This window comes from Aquarana catesbeiana, linkage group LG02, assembly GCF_042186555.1.
Source record: "Aquarana catesbeiana isolate 2022-GZ linkage group LG02, ASM4218655v1, whole genome shotgun sequence".
Lineage (NCBI taxonomy): Eukaryota > Metazoa > Chordata > Amphibia > Anura > Ranidae > Aquarana > Aquarana catesbeiana.
The window spans coordinates 55,624,366-55,640,960 of record NC_133325.1 but is presented as its reverse complement, the minus strand read 5'-3'; positions in this window follow the sequence as shown (position 1 = coordinate 55,640,960).

The following is a 16,595-nucleotide window of genomic DNA, read 5'->3' as shown; positions in this document are numbered from 1 at the left end:
CCATATTCCAGACAATTATCAACTTCTAGATTTAAATTAATCAGCCTTGGTGGAGAGATATTTTCCTTGCTGGTTTGTGTCAAGAGTTCATCATTCTTTATACCAGACTGGTCATCATCAGTATCTGTGCTGCTTAATGATAGCCTTGGCTTCTTAACTTTAGACATTTCCTGACAGGGTAAAGAGGTTTTGCCAGATCCACCTCCACTCGTACCATATTCCAGACAATTATCAGCTTCTAGATTTAAATTAATCACTCTTGGTGGGAAAGCATTTTCTATGCTGTTGGCTTGTTTCAAAGGTTGACCACATATCTAACTGGTCATCATTGGTATCGGTGCTGCTTATTTGTGGGGTTTTGTCCTTTTTTTGTGTTGAGGCTTTTTTTTTTTTTTTTTTTTTTACAGGTCATTTAAAATTTAAAAATTTTAATTCTAAGTTAAATTAGTAATTCACATTGCATTGTTTCCTGTATAATATATAGCTAATGTACCTATAGGCTTTACAATTAAGTAGCCCCCACCTCCCAAAAGACTAGTGATGCAACAGGAATATGGGTAATGCCACAAACTAGCAAATTAAAGTTGTCTGAAGGTGGAGACCTCCTTTAAGTGTCTTCTTGGTTTTGCTTCTAGCTATGGTGGGGTTTCATTTATGAAGAGTTTTATTTCAGAAAATAGTGGTGTTGTTCGTCGCATGAAAGTAAATGTCTAATTTTTTCCTACAGTTTTGAAAATTTAAAAATTTAAAACTGCCTTTCTGCTGGGGCAAGACCACTTCATTTTTTCAGTACTCTTTATAACTAGTCCTCATTGCAGATACCATGAGCATCCTGAGTGTATTTTACCTGTTTACATTTTGTACGGTGCTCAAATGCTTTGTTTTATGACAGGTATGGACGAATCTAACCCCATATTGCGTGCACTGAAAAGGAGCGAAGCTTAAATGCTCAACGCCAAATCTGTACAGGAGGTGTCTCCCACAAGTACAAGTGAGAATGTAGCATGTCTGCTACCTCTTAAGGCCATACTAAACTAGCTAACATGCTTTAAACACCCTCTGCTCCATAACACTAACCCTGCGTAGAAGACCAGGAGTCCCCTGGATGACCTGGCACTACGTATTTTGATGGTACCAGAGGGATTTGCTCTAAGCATTTATCATAAATTCACAGTCACTCATCACTTTTTGGGCTGGTCCCATCCCTTATGACTAAAATAAAACATTATGCATGTTAAAATGTATTATATGAGCATAAGACATTTTCTCAGTTGTACTACAGTACATTCAATGTAAATAACATGGTCACGTTTAAGTTTTGTCATGTGTCGCTTGTGTCTGTATTTTCTGTGGTTCCACCAAGTACTTTTAATTACCTTTTTTAAAAGGTTTGTCACTGGTGTGTTTAAACTGCTGACTAAAATGGAAATCTATCCAAACTGGATTCACGTAAAAGAGGAGGATGTTGGTTTAGCTTCGATCCCCTCTTGGTTCCATAACTCTATTGGGAAGCAATCTCAATCTTTGCCTTTGGTCCCAAAGTGCCTCCATACCCAAGATCTGGGGTTCTTCACCTTTTAAGGTTTACTGATTGCCAAAGGATTGTCCAGTATATCCTTTATTTCCCCATCAAAATCCTCATCACTAGTCCTATTGGGTATGAAGTCAAAAGATGTCAATTGCTTGGTTTTACTTTACAAATGATTAGATCAGAAATGATAAACCAAAAGAAAATTAATCCCATATAATATACTTTATATAAAAACTGCACACCACAAATGGGTGATATGGCTACAACCTGTTTTGCTGCTGTTTCCTGTGCGCTCAAAACAAGGAATCCAGGTCCAGTTGCTGACCCATGTTACTTGCATGTCATTGGACTCAGCAAGTTAATTTCTAAACTCTAGTTTTAGGCTCAGCAATTTGGGGACCCATACCCTCATCATTGAGCCCCCAAATCGCTGTGGTGATTTTAATGTGAAGAATTGTGTTTATTTACATAGGCATGCATTGCAGCTTAGCTCTTTATAATGTTACATTTCTGGATGAGTGAGCCATAGCTGCCACTACAAGTCGGGTTCAGTTAAACCACACATTGCATTTGCACTATACATGAGAATTTTTTGGTTGAGTCAATCCATTCATATTATATTGCTTTCTGTTAAGCATTCTCATGTGTACTCAAAGTATCACATATGGTTCAGTTGAACTTAGTTTGCAGTGACAAACTCGGGCTGCTGCTGCTGCATAACTTGACAGGGGCAGAAACTTGGCCTCGTGTCCCACTGGTCCAGCTCTAATCCTGCTACAGATATATGCTTGACCTGCAATTACTGGTAAAAAGCTCCGATTTGTTATATTGTTTAGGCATTGGTGTGTATGGCTGATCTTATTCCTAACCAAATGTCTTTTGAGATGTATCAGGTCCTAGATGTGGATAGCTGAACCCCATGTGCCAGCTCCACTGCTTCTCATGTCACAGGCTGGCCTATGAAAAATTTAGCAAACTGAACCAAATGCAAGGCAGTTGTAGTCTTTCAGGTTTCATCCTTCCAATGGATTAAACGACTGCGATTGACTGTCATTTGTAACCACTCCAGTGTTTTCCCAGTTTTGTTTGCTCCACTTTTCGGAAATCCGTGCCAATGATGTTGAAAGCATCTTGGTATATGAACACACATTCTGCTTATCAAAACACGTACAGACATTTATTTTATATATATATATATATATAATAAATGTGTGCATGTATGTGTTTTGATAAGCAGAATTTCCAGTTGCCCTAAAAAATGTCTCTAGCTAAGCTCCATTTAAGAGTCGGTAAGAATCAACAGACTGAGAAAATATGTGAGATCATTTTTTCTCTATTGGTGATGTATATATCCTTCTATTCCTTATGGTGAAGAAGAGCAGTAAGTATGTCAATTAGCAATACAGTGCATACAATTAGGAAGGTATTTTGACCTTTGGTGGAAACTCTGGCTCTCTAAAGCCACCCTGTTAAAGTGTACCTTGCTCATATTCTTCTACCAAGAGAAACTCCCAAAGTACAATTCCGTAGCTGCTACAAATTGTTTACCTTGTAATATGACCCTTTATATCCCCGGCTTATTATTGTAGCAGTTGGCCAGGTAAGTTTGTACATCCTAATAAATTGGATTGCAAATTTGAAGAAAGCCATCTAAAGATAAAATATGTAAGTTGTTTTTTCAGTTGCCAAGGAAAATCTAGTACTGTTGTGTCATCATCACGTAGTCACTAAAACATTAAACCATTTTAATGATCACAAATATGTATGAATACATTGCCTCACAGTCAAAAAAGAAAAAAGCTTTGGGCTAGAGCTGGGCTGAAAGGCTGTACACATTCATGAGATGCGGAAGTATAGTGCTTGTAAAAATCTTTAAAAGGGGAAAAGGCAACTTTTATCCTTTTTATCCTTTTTACGAAGTGCGCAATTTCAAAATTCTAAACATTCATACTCACCTAGGTGGATGCAGCATTGGTCCGATGCTGCAGCTGTCCCCGCCAGCTCTAAACTGAGACCTGAGCAATGAAAGACTGCTGATCGCTCAGTTCTCTGGTCTGCTCAGAGCACTGCCCCTCCAGTGCTCACTGGGCTTTGGAGGGGGCAAGAGCAGCTGGCTTGGGCTCTCAGCAGCACGTTGAGGCCGAACCATCTGGCAGTCAGGCATCTAGGTGAATCCCGACAGTGTCGGATCCCTGTAGAGTCTGGATTGGCTCCGTGACATCAGCCAGCAGCAGCCTTTAGCCTGCTATTGGCTGAACCAGGATCACAGGAGTGGAGAACTGTGTGCACTCCTGTGACCCACAGGAGAGGTATGGCCAAAAGAGCTTTGTCCATACGTCTCCTTTAAGGGTTTTTAAACTTTTTATAATTTTCAGTTTTTTTCACAAATGAACATTTAACACTGGCGACAGAACATAATGAGTTTTCTCACAAGAAGCTGTTAAACTTTCGATTGTCTCTCGAACTGTAAAAACTAGTGTGTGTCTCACTAGACTGGGCAAGTAAGGCGATTCCTCTAAGGCTGATTATAGATGGGTCTTTTTTTGGATCAGCCAGCAGGCGGATCGAAGGAGAAGGAGGAGAAAGACTCCCGCTGTGCTATTGTATTCTGACAGTGGGAGTCCTCCATTGTCAAAATGCACTGATCAGCCTTGCAGCCATAGATCATATTAAACAACAACCAACAATCCTGTTTGACAGAAGAGCAGGAGACTGCCATAGATGGATTGAAGTTTGGCCGGTCCCTGCTGAACTGAATGGAGGTTTGGCTGGGATTGCGTTTTTATTTACATTTCATTGAACAGCAGAAAACACACATATACAAGTGATTAGGTACCTGGTATATCTTCTGTTGGACTGCTTGAATTTAATTGATCTGTCCAGGAAAGAGCATAGGAGTAAGAAAAACACAACACAAATCATAGCAGAACTCCAGGCAAACAGTTCGATATACAGCTGAAATACAGGTACTGTATGTAGTTTTCTCTGCCAAAGAATTTGCACTTCCAAACTTGTGATTTACCCTCACTTGATACATACAGCCAGGTAGGCGACAACACTGAGTCTAAAATTCAGCTGCCCGTGTCACCTCTTCCCCTTTAGGCTGCTCATAGGATAAAGAATAAGCATAATCTTATCTTTATTAATTTGTTCCATTCCATTTGTTTAGATGCGGCATTAGTTATTTCGGATAATTCGTAACTTCGGATAAATTCGTACTCGTTACGTTCACTAACAGCCTAATTTGAAAGGAGATTCCAATACCTAGAATTTAATAGTTAGTAATAGTTAAGTTGTTATTAGTTAATTATTATGTTAGATTTTCTAATTTTCGGGTTTTCTTTTTTTTTTTTTTTTTTTGTGACCCTGTGGGAGGGTTTCTTGTCCCTTTTTTCTGTCTCTTGTCAACAAATAAGGAAAGCCACAGATTCACAATGTGAATAATCTGTTTTATTTTATTTTTTTCAGTGAAAATGATTCCTGCCCACGCATTGCAGCAGTCTATGCTAGCATAGCTGAGTAATAGCCACACCCCCCTAGAACAAGTGGTCTCTCACAGACTTGTATTGCAGAAAATGTGAAGGGAGGAGTGTTGGACAAGTTCTGTTACTGACTGCTGATTACTGAGTGCACTGAGTCTAAACTCTGGCGCCTTTTGGACTGCGCAGTTGTATTTATAGATTCTGGACAACTGGTGTAACCGGGAAGTGAAAAACACACTGTGAAAATAGAGATCACTGGTACAAAGTTGGTCCGACTGCATACCTGTTTCTACTACTTGACCTGGGCTTTAACAGCAAGAATGAAAAGTATTTTTTGTTCTTCTGATACAAACAGGTTGGTTTACTGAAGGCAATTAGCAGGGATGTTTTCCAGTTTTTCTTATTTTTATGATTTTTCTTGCACATGATTGGATGGGCATCAACAGAGCTTCAAATTCTTCACCAGGCTTTGGGGCAAATTCTTTTGCAAAGGGAACGGCCTATTTGTCTTTTTATTAAAGCAACCCCAGCATGAGAGAACAGATGCTGGTTGCTGTAGCCAGCAAGATCCATTCTTTTAGACAGAGGAATGAGGTCCAGTAATAGAAATCCATGTGTACATTGATCACATAACATATACAAGATCTTTTCCATGTACCATTTCGGTCTCGTCAAGAATAACATTCTGCATTTGGCTCCTACAGAGAACTCCTTTGCACAAAATGCTGAAACACTAAAACGACTGAGCTAGTCTGTGCCGGCTTTCATTCATGACAACGTAAGTGTGCATTCTTTTTACTCTCTTATTTTTAATTTTTTTTCTCTTGCGCTTCCAAAATATAATCATAATGCCTGTTTAAATGCACATTACATGCTCATTCGTGTTAAAATCTCTTAATTTTCTAGTATACAAAAGTGGTTACAGCTTGAAATATATAAATATATAATAGCACCACAAATGGTTTATCATGTGACAGGGGCCTTAATGGGCACAAGACCAAACAAGTATTTTATATAAAAAAGCTTACAGAGCTTTATTAGAAAAAGAATGATAATATGCTCAATCCAGGCCATAATATATGAATATATTTAACAACTTGAACCAAAATCACATGGATTGTACACAATGTTACTGACAGTATTTTAGTCCTTCCCAGGGGTAGGCATACATAATTACAGTAGATAGATGCCTGTCCAACTACCCAACGTATTTCGAGACTTGCTCTTCCTCATGGGAAACATAATAGACACCATTACATAGTCAGTAATACCATAGTGAGCAGGCCTGGGATCAAATAGGTAAAAAACACAGTGATGCACACAAAGAGGTCTGATCCATCACGGGGGAAATGGTGGGGAACAGCCTCTAGGAATACTTCGCCTTAGAGCATACTCGGGTCCATCCGGCGGCACCTTCTAGTTTGTATGGTGGTGGATGGACCCCAGTATGCTCTAAAGCAATGTTTCTCAACTCCAGTCCTCAAGGCACCCACACAGGTCATGTTTTCAGGATTTCCCTCAGATGAAACAGCTGTAGTAATTACTAAGGCAGTGAAACTGATCTAATCACCTGTGCGCAATAATGGACAGCCTGAAAACATGACCTGTTGGGGCGCCTTGAGGACTGGAGTTGGGAAAGCCTAGTACACACCGGCCAAATATCGGGCGGCAACGCCCAGTTCAATAGAAACCAGCCAACATTCGGGCTGTGTGTACTGCAGCTGGTCGGACAGAAGCCGGCTACTGCCGATGGGGCATGACCGAAAAAGGTCTGCCAACCAGCTCTCAATCAGCGCTTTCAGCCAATGGCTGAGAGCACTGACTGGAGTGTTCTGGTGGGGGAGCCGTCCCTCTGTCAGAACACAAAAGCACAGCAGGAGAGATCGCTGTACTAACATTGCATTGCATACCCTTCAAGTATATATATTATGTATGTTTGGCCTTATGGCCATTAACTGGTCACCCTATAAACCTTTTTGTGGTTCTATTTACGGTTTTCAATATTTTCATAAAATAAACATGTAAAGGTTTGCTGCATCTAATCAGGAAAAAATATTTGACCGAAGTAGATCCTATTGCAGTGGCTGACATAGTCATCTATTGGCCCCCATGCAAGTTCCACTTTTTTTTTTTAAGATACTAGTTGCCTGGCTAGAACACTGAACTTAGCTCAGTAATGTTTAAGATGCATATTTATTCCAAGTCAGTAAATCTATAAAGTCAAAGTACAGTCAATTACATGCTTCTTTCAGGTAAGAGACAAAAAGTATGCCCAGCATCCCCATGTGAAAAGTGTGTGTATAAATTATATAATTTTTAAATTTTTTTTTTTTAACAGTAGGTCTATTAAATTGGATAAAAATTAATAAAGTAGAACAAAGTGTTGCAGTACCTGTAACAACAAAATGGATTATCTAACAGTTCTAGCTAATCTGTGATGGGTCACTGTGAACATTGCTGTTTTTTTCCCTTCTAGTTCTGATTTTCAAAGCAGATAGCGTATCTATGTACATGCAGATCAGTTCCACCGGAAATGCTTTGAGAGGGACTTTTTTCTTTACAATCATTTTTATTGTTTGAAATGCAGCAAACTAAACAGATATACTTTTGCATATGTTACCTTTTTGTAAACCAAAATTTAGACTTTTATGATCATTGTGGAATGAAGATCCTTACGAACTGTTATAATTGTTTATAGGAGTCTGTTAAGCCCTGTACATACGATCGAAAATTCGGCCAGCAGAAGACCGATGAGAGCTTTTGGTCGGAAAATGCGACCATGTGTATGCTCCATCGGACTTTTGCTGGCCGAATTCCAGCCAGCAAAAGATTGAGAGCATGTTCTCAATTTTTCGGTCGGAAAAAGTTCCTATCCGAAAATGTGATCGTCTGTAGCAATTCCGACGTGCAAAATTCCTATGCATGGTCGGAAACAATTTAATGCTTGCTCGGAAGCATTGAACTTCATTTTCTCGGCTCGTCGTAGTGTTGCATGTCACCGCGTTCTTGGCGGTCGAAAGTTCAGCAAACTTTTGTGTGACCGTGTGTATGCAAGCCAAGCTTGAGCAGAATTCCGTTGGAAAAACCATCCAAGATTTTTCTGACGGAAAATCCACTCGTGTGTACGCGGCATAAGTCAAATTCATCTGTCGCCATTGTTTTTGTATACATTTCCCTTGACAGATCTGCCATTGCACTCTTGTTCTCATTGTATGTAAATCTGTTGATGTAAGAGAATGAAGGGCTTGCCTAACCACTGTTTTTAAAACCTTCAATGTTGTATGCGCTTTACACGTCTGCATGTATTGCATGTTGCCTTGGAGTAAAACAACGTTTAAAACTTTAACATCCTTAACTACTGAGAAACACACTGCATTCTAAACACCAATAGATCTTACAGGATGTTAGAGGGTCAATCCACTCAGCTGATATTTCAGTTTGGCAGAAATGTGATCTGAATTACCAATGGGCATTTTACAGTCTGTGCAGAAATAAAGCATGGGCACCTCCTGGTAAAGCTGTACATTTTGTATATTGCATACACTGATAGTTTTCTGAATCAATCTAATGCTACAAGGGTAGGACTTTTGCTGTTGGGATTTCACTTCAGTGCCTGTTCTACCTTTTGATCAGTCATAACATTACGACCACCCACCATAACCCACCGAGGCATGGACTCCACTAGACCTTTTTAAGGTATGATGTGGTATCTGTCATGAGCAGACCCTGTTAAGTCCTGTAAGCTGCAAGGTGGGGCCTCCATGGATCAGACTTGTTTTTTCAGCACATCTCACAGATGCTCGACTGGTTTGAGATCTGGAGAAATTGGAGGTCAAGTCAACACCTCAAGCTGGTTGTTGAGTTCCTCAAACTATTCTTGAATTCATTAGACCAGGCCACCACCTTCCATTGCTCTGTGGTCCAGTTCTGATGTCTGTTGTAAGTGCTTTTGGCTATGGATACGGGTCAGCATGGACACCCTGACCAGTGTGCGGCTATGCAGCTCCGTACGCAGCAAACTACGATTCATTGTCTATTCTGACACCATTCCTTTGGAATCAGTGTTAAGTTTTTCATCCGTTTGAGCTATAGTAGCTCTTCTATTGGATCAGACTACACAGGCCAGCCTTTGCTACCCACATGCATCAGTGAGCCTTGGCTGGCCATGACCCTGTTGGCAGTTTTCCTTCTTTAGATCAATGCAGACTGGGAACATCCCATAAGAGCTGTAGTTTTGGAGTTGCTCATCTAACCACTACAATTTGGCCCTCATCAGTCACTCACATGCTTGCACTTGCCCACTTTTTAATTTTTTTTCAGTTTTCAATGCATCAACATCAGGGACAACTTGTTCACTTGCTATCTAATATAGCCCATCCACTTTAGATGCCATTGTAGCGAGATAATTGATGTCTCGTCAGTGGTCATGTTATGACTAATCGGTATATATTAATATGCCTTTTAAAGCCGAACTCCGGGTTTTGTGTAGCTTTTGAATAGTTTGTTTGGGCCAAACAAACTATATCCATTAGCTACATACAGTATACAGCACTATGTTTCAGCAGCAGTATGAGGACTTCCCTTCCTATTCCCAGGACAAAACTGAGCACTACTCAGCCATTCACAGAAAGCCTTGTATTTTTATGAAAAACACAAGACCTCTGCTGTTTGGCTGAGGTAAAGCTCATGACATCTACGTGCCTCTTCACCTCAGCCAGTTGAAGGAAGTCTTGTATTCATTTATGAAAATACAAGGCTTTCTATGAATATCTGAGTAGCTCTTAGCCTGGCTATTTTCTTTAGGGAACGGGACACAAAGTCCCCGTACTGCTGCCGGAACATAGATCTGTATAAAGCGAATGTTACAGTTTATACAGGGCTGACTGCAGCTGCATTTATTCATGATAATTTGGACCAGGTTGACACACAAGTAAGGGCCCTTTCAAATGGACTTTGGCCACTCTGTTCAGCAGGGGATCAAAGAGCAGATCCCCTACTGAATAGAATGGATGTCAGTTTTTTTTTTACATCTGTTCCCATTCAGTTTGTGTCCTCATTTGCAGCGGACATGGGTGGACACGTTATAGCTATATGGGATGCCAGATGTAAACCGACTTGTGTCTATTTACATTTAGGCTTCCTCCGATCCGTCACGTTTAGGTCCAGAGGTTCTAGAGGGGAGGGTCTCCTCAGTGACTTTTTGGGTTCAAGTTTTGCTAAAGGGTAAATGGAGAGATAGGGATTGGAAAATGTTGGTACCAAGCCAGGAGCCATTGAGATTGACCAAGTGATTCAGAATGTCAGTGCTTCAGAAACTGAAATATCAGTGAGAGATGGAGTGATCCTTTTAAAAGAAAATACCAGTTGAAAAATGCAACGTACGTAATATAGTAATGACAGACCACAGCATTTTAGATAAAAAAATTGTCGCAGTAGAATGTCTTTTTTAAAAGGATTTTCCATTCAAAAAAAGAGTAGGAAAGCCCTTCACTTCTTGCCTTGCTTATTGTACCCCCTCCAGCCTTAGCCCAACTTACCCCTTGCGATTGGTTGTATTAAAAATAAATTGAAATGCCTTGGAAGCCAATATAAATAAACTGGTCTGTAAAGATGTTCCCACATGATTCCCAAACATTATACCCAGCCACATCCCTGGCACCAATAATTGTAGTATCATGAAGGTAATATATTGGTGCCAAGGATGCGCCGAGGACCATTTGGGACAAGGAACATGACGAACATCTTATTAGGTGGTACCCTTAGAGGCCATTCCTATAGACAAGATTCTCACCTACACCATGGCCGGTCTTTCTTTATATGCCTTAATTAGTCAATTGAGTATCTGAAGCTTTTAGTTCGAGATTATTCTGTACTTTGTGAAGAAGGGTGGGGCGCTACGCTTGCTTTTATGGAGGTTTTTGTGTATTTTGCCTCCTATACCACCGAGCCATGTTACACTTCGCTATCCTCATACATATATATTAGAATAGTGACTCCAATACAGAACCTGTGGGAGTTCAGCAGTGGTCTGCAATGCTAAATGAAATCTCTCTTGTGTTTGAACTCCAACCTAACCTGCTAGATCTGCCACGTTTTTAAAAGTTGTGGATTGGTAGGTGTCACGAATTCACACCCCAACGGCTACTAACTAACCGCGACGTGCGTTCCGTGACCGGGGTATATGAGGAACTAAGGGAACAAGGGGGAACTTATACTGCGCATGTAAGACTGGCTGTGGTACTTTCACAGCCTACACTACCTTTGGCCACCACTAGAGGGAGACTCCACTCCAATCCAGCTAGCTGACCACACACAGGCAGATACAAATCTTACATACAATCTGGTGCACTCTAAGGGTTGGGGAGCAGTCTAGCAATTACTATACACTTCTAGGGTTCCTCCAGCTATCCTGCAAGCTTGAACCCCGGTGTTAATCACTCTTCCCACTGTCCCCACACCCACACACCAGACACACAATAAACGATAGCCTGCCACCACCCAACAGTTTGTCCGCAGACTGGTCTGCTGAGCCACCACACACACACAGATCTCTGTCTGGAAGATCTGTTAGCTTACAATCTGCATGCAATCTGCCAACACACAGTGCAATTGCATACCGATTGATACGTAACTTAAACCGAGTACTTAGGCACTAAAATACAACAACCTCTCCAGAGATATGAGTCCTAGCTTAGTACACAGAAGTCACTTATTAATTTTATCATTTAATATCCCGAAAGTGGGCAGTGCATATAAGATATACAAAGAAAAAGGAGTTACCAAAAAAGATACAAAAAATGCAGAAAGACACACCAATGGCAATTTGCTATGAAAATAAAAAGGGATAAAAACAGAAATAAACTTTACCAAGTAAATCTTTCCGTTAGTAGAAGCATACTGAAACATATGGGAACTCCCCAGTTTCGAACTGGCTTCGTGGAAGAACAATGTCCATATCTCAGGCTACCCAATTTATTGAAATATGGATGCGGGCTGGACTTTAGCCCTTGGCCAATCAACCCTGGGGGGGTGTTCCTGTCTCAGCCCACAAATGTTTTGTGTTCTGAAATGACCAGAGTCAAATTGGCCCAGAATGGCGCTGATTGCTGGGTCATGAATAGGATTTCCGATACCAGCGCATCATGCCGATCGCAACAGTACCAATCACTGCCTGCCTGCCGCAATCAGGCGCCATATAACGGTTTTGTGTGGTTCTCCAGGATTCCACACCTACTAAACATACAGAGTCACATGTAAACGTAACCCATCAGGTGTACGATCACAAGGAATTATTTTCATCTCTCTGCCGTTAATATTTTAGCTTTTATGAGAGATAAAAATGGTTCCTTAGATCTCTTGATTTTAATCAAAGCTTACAGACTGTCCGGAGCCTTGTGAATGCCCCCTGCAGATCCGTGTGGCCAAGATGACTAGCAGATTTCTTTGAGCCTCAGGAAGCTGGCAATCTATGTTTACTCTAATGGGAACTTTTATTGGCATCTAGGTGTCACATTGATCCTAGAAAAAATCTGTCCTTTTCAAATGCTAATGAAAGAACATATGTGCATGACTGACATAGAATACTATATTTCTAATAACCCAGAATTAAACTACATCTACAATTACACTACTACAGATCACACCACATCTAGTTAAGGCAAAACTATCCTACGCTTATATTTTCGTCACATCTCCCCCTTCCAGATGACGCACAGCTGAGCCTAAACGGGTCAGCTAACGCGTCTGCATGGAAGATTCCCTAAGATGGGGGGTGAAGGTTCCCCCAACTGAAGCTTGGCACCACCGACATTTCAGCCTGTCCCTTTGCAGATAGGAGAGGGCGACCGCACCCCTCTCTGACTGATCCTAACGGGTCTGGATCAGGATTGGCCAGTAGATTGCCCTGCGGATCCACTTCATCCACTGGCCACTGACTACCTACTGAAAGGGTACAGGCAAATTTGTCATTGTGTGTTGTCAGCATTCTCAGCCATTGGCCCTGGCCATCTGGTAGTACTCTATGAGCTACCACACCCAGATGTTTGAGCCTGGCATAAGGCCGTCCCTGGGTGATCTGGGCCTGGTTCCATGACCTGGGTACCAGGGCCTCCACTCTTTGGCCTGTCTCCCACACTTTTTCTCGTTCTGCCTCAACAGAAGGCCTGCCAGCACAACCCCTGAATTCCTCTACGCTGACACCAAACATATCAGCCTGTAGGAACGCAGTGCCATCAGCTGCAGCCTCTGAGAGAGCAGATTCAGATGGGGTCAGTTTTCCCCCATAATCCTGTGGTTCTTCCCCTGTTATGCACAGCAACGAATCCTCAATCATGGTACGCATAGCTGTGGGGACAGAGGATGAAGCCACAAAACACTTTATTCTGCCAGGGGTCATCCTCTGGCCCGTGTCACACTCTCCTACTCTGTCCTCCTCAGCAGAAGGCCTGCCAGCACAACACCTCGGTTCCTCCGGGCCAACATCAGACTTATCAGCCAGAAAGTACTCGGTGTCGTCAGCTGCAGCTGCTGAGATGGTAGGCCCTGATGGGGCCAGATTTTCCCTGTCACCCTGTAACATTCCCTCTGTGACACACAGCAACGAATCCGCAATAGCAGTACTCGCAACTGTGGTGACAGAGGAGAAGATCACAGAAGACTGAATTTCACCGGAGGTTGTCCTTTGACCCACATCCCATACTCCTACTCCATCCTCAGCAGAGCATCTGTTGGCACAACACCTGAGTTCTTCTGGGCTGGCAACAACTGTATCATCCCCTAAGAACTCAGTGCTGTCAGCTGCAACTGCCAAGGGAGTAGAGTCAGATTGGATCAGATTTGCCCCCTCACCCTGTGGTCTTTCCTCTGTGATGCACAGCCCAGAATCCACAATGGAAGTACTGGTAGCTGTGATGACAGAGGAGCAAACCACAGAAGACTTTGCCTCACATAAGGTTACAAGCACACCTTGCTTGTCCGTACCAGGATCTACTGAAACACAGTTTTCCTTTTCAGCAGGTACTTCAAAACATTCCTTTTCTTTACAAGTGGTTACAGAGTCACAGTCCTGTTCCCCATACACCCTCATCCCGCCATCCCCAACTGGCAGTCCATCAGCCAGACCTCTGTACTCCTCCAGGCTGATGTCAATTTTAACAGCCTCAGGGGACTCAGAGCGATCTGCCACAGACGCCAGGGAGACAACAGTGTGAGGGGACCTCAGGCCTGCTTGACCAAGTTCACAAGGGTCCGACCCAGTTGGATTGGGCCCTTTCATAGACAGTCCCTCTGTAGCAGTGGGCAATGACCAGTTCAGGGCAGCCCGGTGGGCCCCGGGAGTCACAACTGCAGCAGAGGGAATGTCTGCACAGCACAGATCATGACTTTTTACATCACACAAAACATTATCAATTTCAGAGTTCATTGTGACTTTAGTTTCCTCTCTGGGCCTTGGCTCCAGAAACCCATTAGGGCCTGGACCTGGCACACAGTCACTAGTCCCCTGACCCTCCCCAGAGTTCCCAACGTGCACTGAGTCACCCAACAGTACTTTACGTGAATCCGGGGCTTCAGGTGGAGATGCAGGTTTCAGGGGGGATGAATTTGGCTCATAGCGGGCTACCAACTGCACCCGGTCAGTACCCGATAGTACATTACTGGCATCTGCTATGCCTACTTCTCTCACTTTGCTTTTTGATCCTCTGAGCAGAGCAACACAAGCTGTTGGTAACACAGGGATGACTCCTCCAACCCCTGTGATAACTGTGGCTTTCTTTGGGACCACATCCTCATGGCTCCTCAATCCTGAAAGAGCTAGGACATCCGTGGATCCCGTATCTCGGAGTCCGACTGAAACATTATTATCTGCGGTAACCAGCTGCAGGGTATCCGCACGGCCTCCTACATTTGTGGGATCTGCTCTGCCCACTTCTTTCACTTGGCTTTCAGATTCCTGGTTCAACGAAACACAAGCCATAGCCACGGCAGGGATGGCTCCTCCACCTCCTGTGACAACCATGGCTTCCCCTGGGATCACATCCTCACAGCACCTCAATCCTGGAAGAGCTAGGACATCCTCTGATCCCATACCTCGGAGTCCGACTGTAACGCAGTTACTTACGGTAACTGGCTGCAGGTTATCCGCTCGGTCTCCTACATTTTCCCCAACAAGCAACACAGTAGGGGGAGCACTTTTCACACTTGCTGGTGGGCTAGGCCTCCTCCTCTTTGGACAAAGGCTCGAGTAATGTCCACCTTGGTTACAGACAAAACACTTCAAGGTTTCCACAGATGTAGGTCTGGCTCTTGTAGTTCTTGATGCAGATAGAGGTGATGTTGCATTTCCAGGCTGGATTTGGGGACTGTTCAGTTTGTGCTCTCTCTCTCTTTGCTTCATCTGCTGTAGTGATTTCTTCCGCTGAGAGGGTTTGAGAACAGAATCATGCTGTCTCACACAGTCATCTGGAATGGCACAGTCTCTGGGTTTAGATGCCATGGTGAACTGTTCATGGTCATCCTCTATCAACGCACATAAAAGCTGGGTCCTCGTCTTGCCGACTGTACTGATGCCTCTTAGCTCACAGAGGTCAATCGCGGTCTCTTCGGATTGCCTCTTGTACCAGCATATCATCTCGTGGGTTACCATCTCCAAGTTTTTTGCCCAAATAAAAGATAGAAAAGAAAAAACAAGAGGGGGTGGGGAGCAAATAGCCAAGTATGTCTTCTACAAAACAAAAATTATGCACTGAGTGAGCTTCTGTAGGTCAGTTGCTTCTAACAAGCTTCCAACCTTTAGTACACAAGTTAAATGAATAAACCATGTACTAATGTACTAAGCAAATTCCGCTCGCTGCCGCCAAACTGTCAGGAATTCACACCCCAACGGCTACTAACTAACCGCGACGTGCGTTCCGTGACCGGGGTATATGAGGAACTAAGGGAACAAGGGGGAACTTATACTGCGCATGTAAGACTGGCTGTGGTACTTTCACAGCCTACACTACCTTTGGCCACCACTAGAGGGAGACTCCACTCCAATCCAGCTAGCTGACCACACACAGGCAGATACAAATCTTACATACAATCTGGTGCACTCTAAGGGTTGGGGAGCAGTCTAGCAATTACTATACACTTCTAGGGTTCCTCCAGCTATCCTGCAAGCTTGAACCCCGGTGTTAATCACTCTTCCCACTGTCCCCACACCCACACACCAGACACACAATAAACGATAGCCTGCCACCACCCAACAGTTTGTCCGCAGACTGGTCTGCTGAGCCACCACACACACACAGATCTCTGTCTGGAAGATCTGTTAGCTTACAATCTGCATGCAATCTGCCAACACACAGTGCAATTGCATACCGATTGATACGTAACTTAAACCGAGTACTTAGGCACTAAAATACAACAACCTCTCCAGAGATATGAGTCCTAGCTTAGTACACAGAAGTCACTTATTAATTTTATCATTTAATATCCCGAAAGTGGGCAGTGCATATAAGATATACAAAGAAAAAGGAGTTACCAAAAAAGATACAAAAAATGCAGAAAGACACACCAATGGCAATTTGCTATGAAAATAAAAA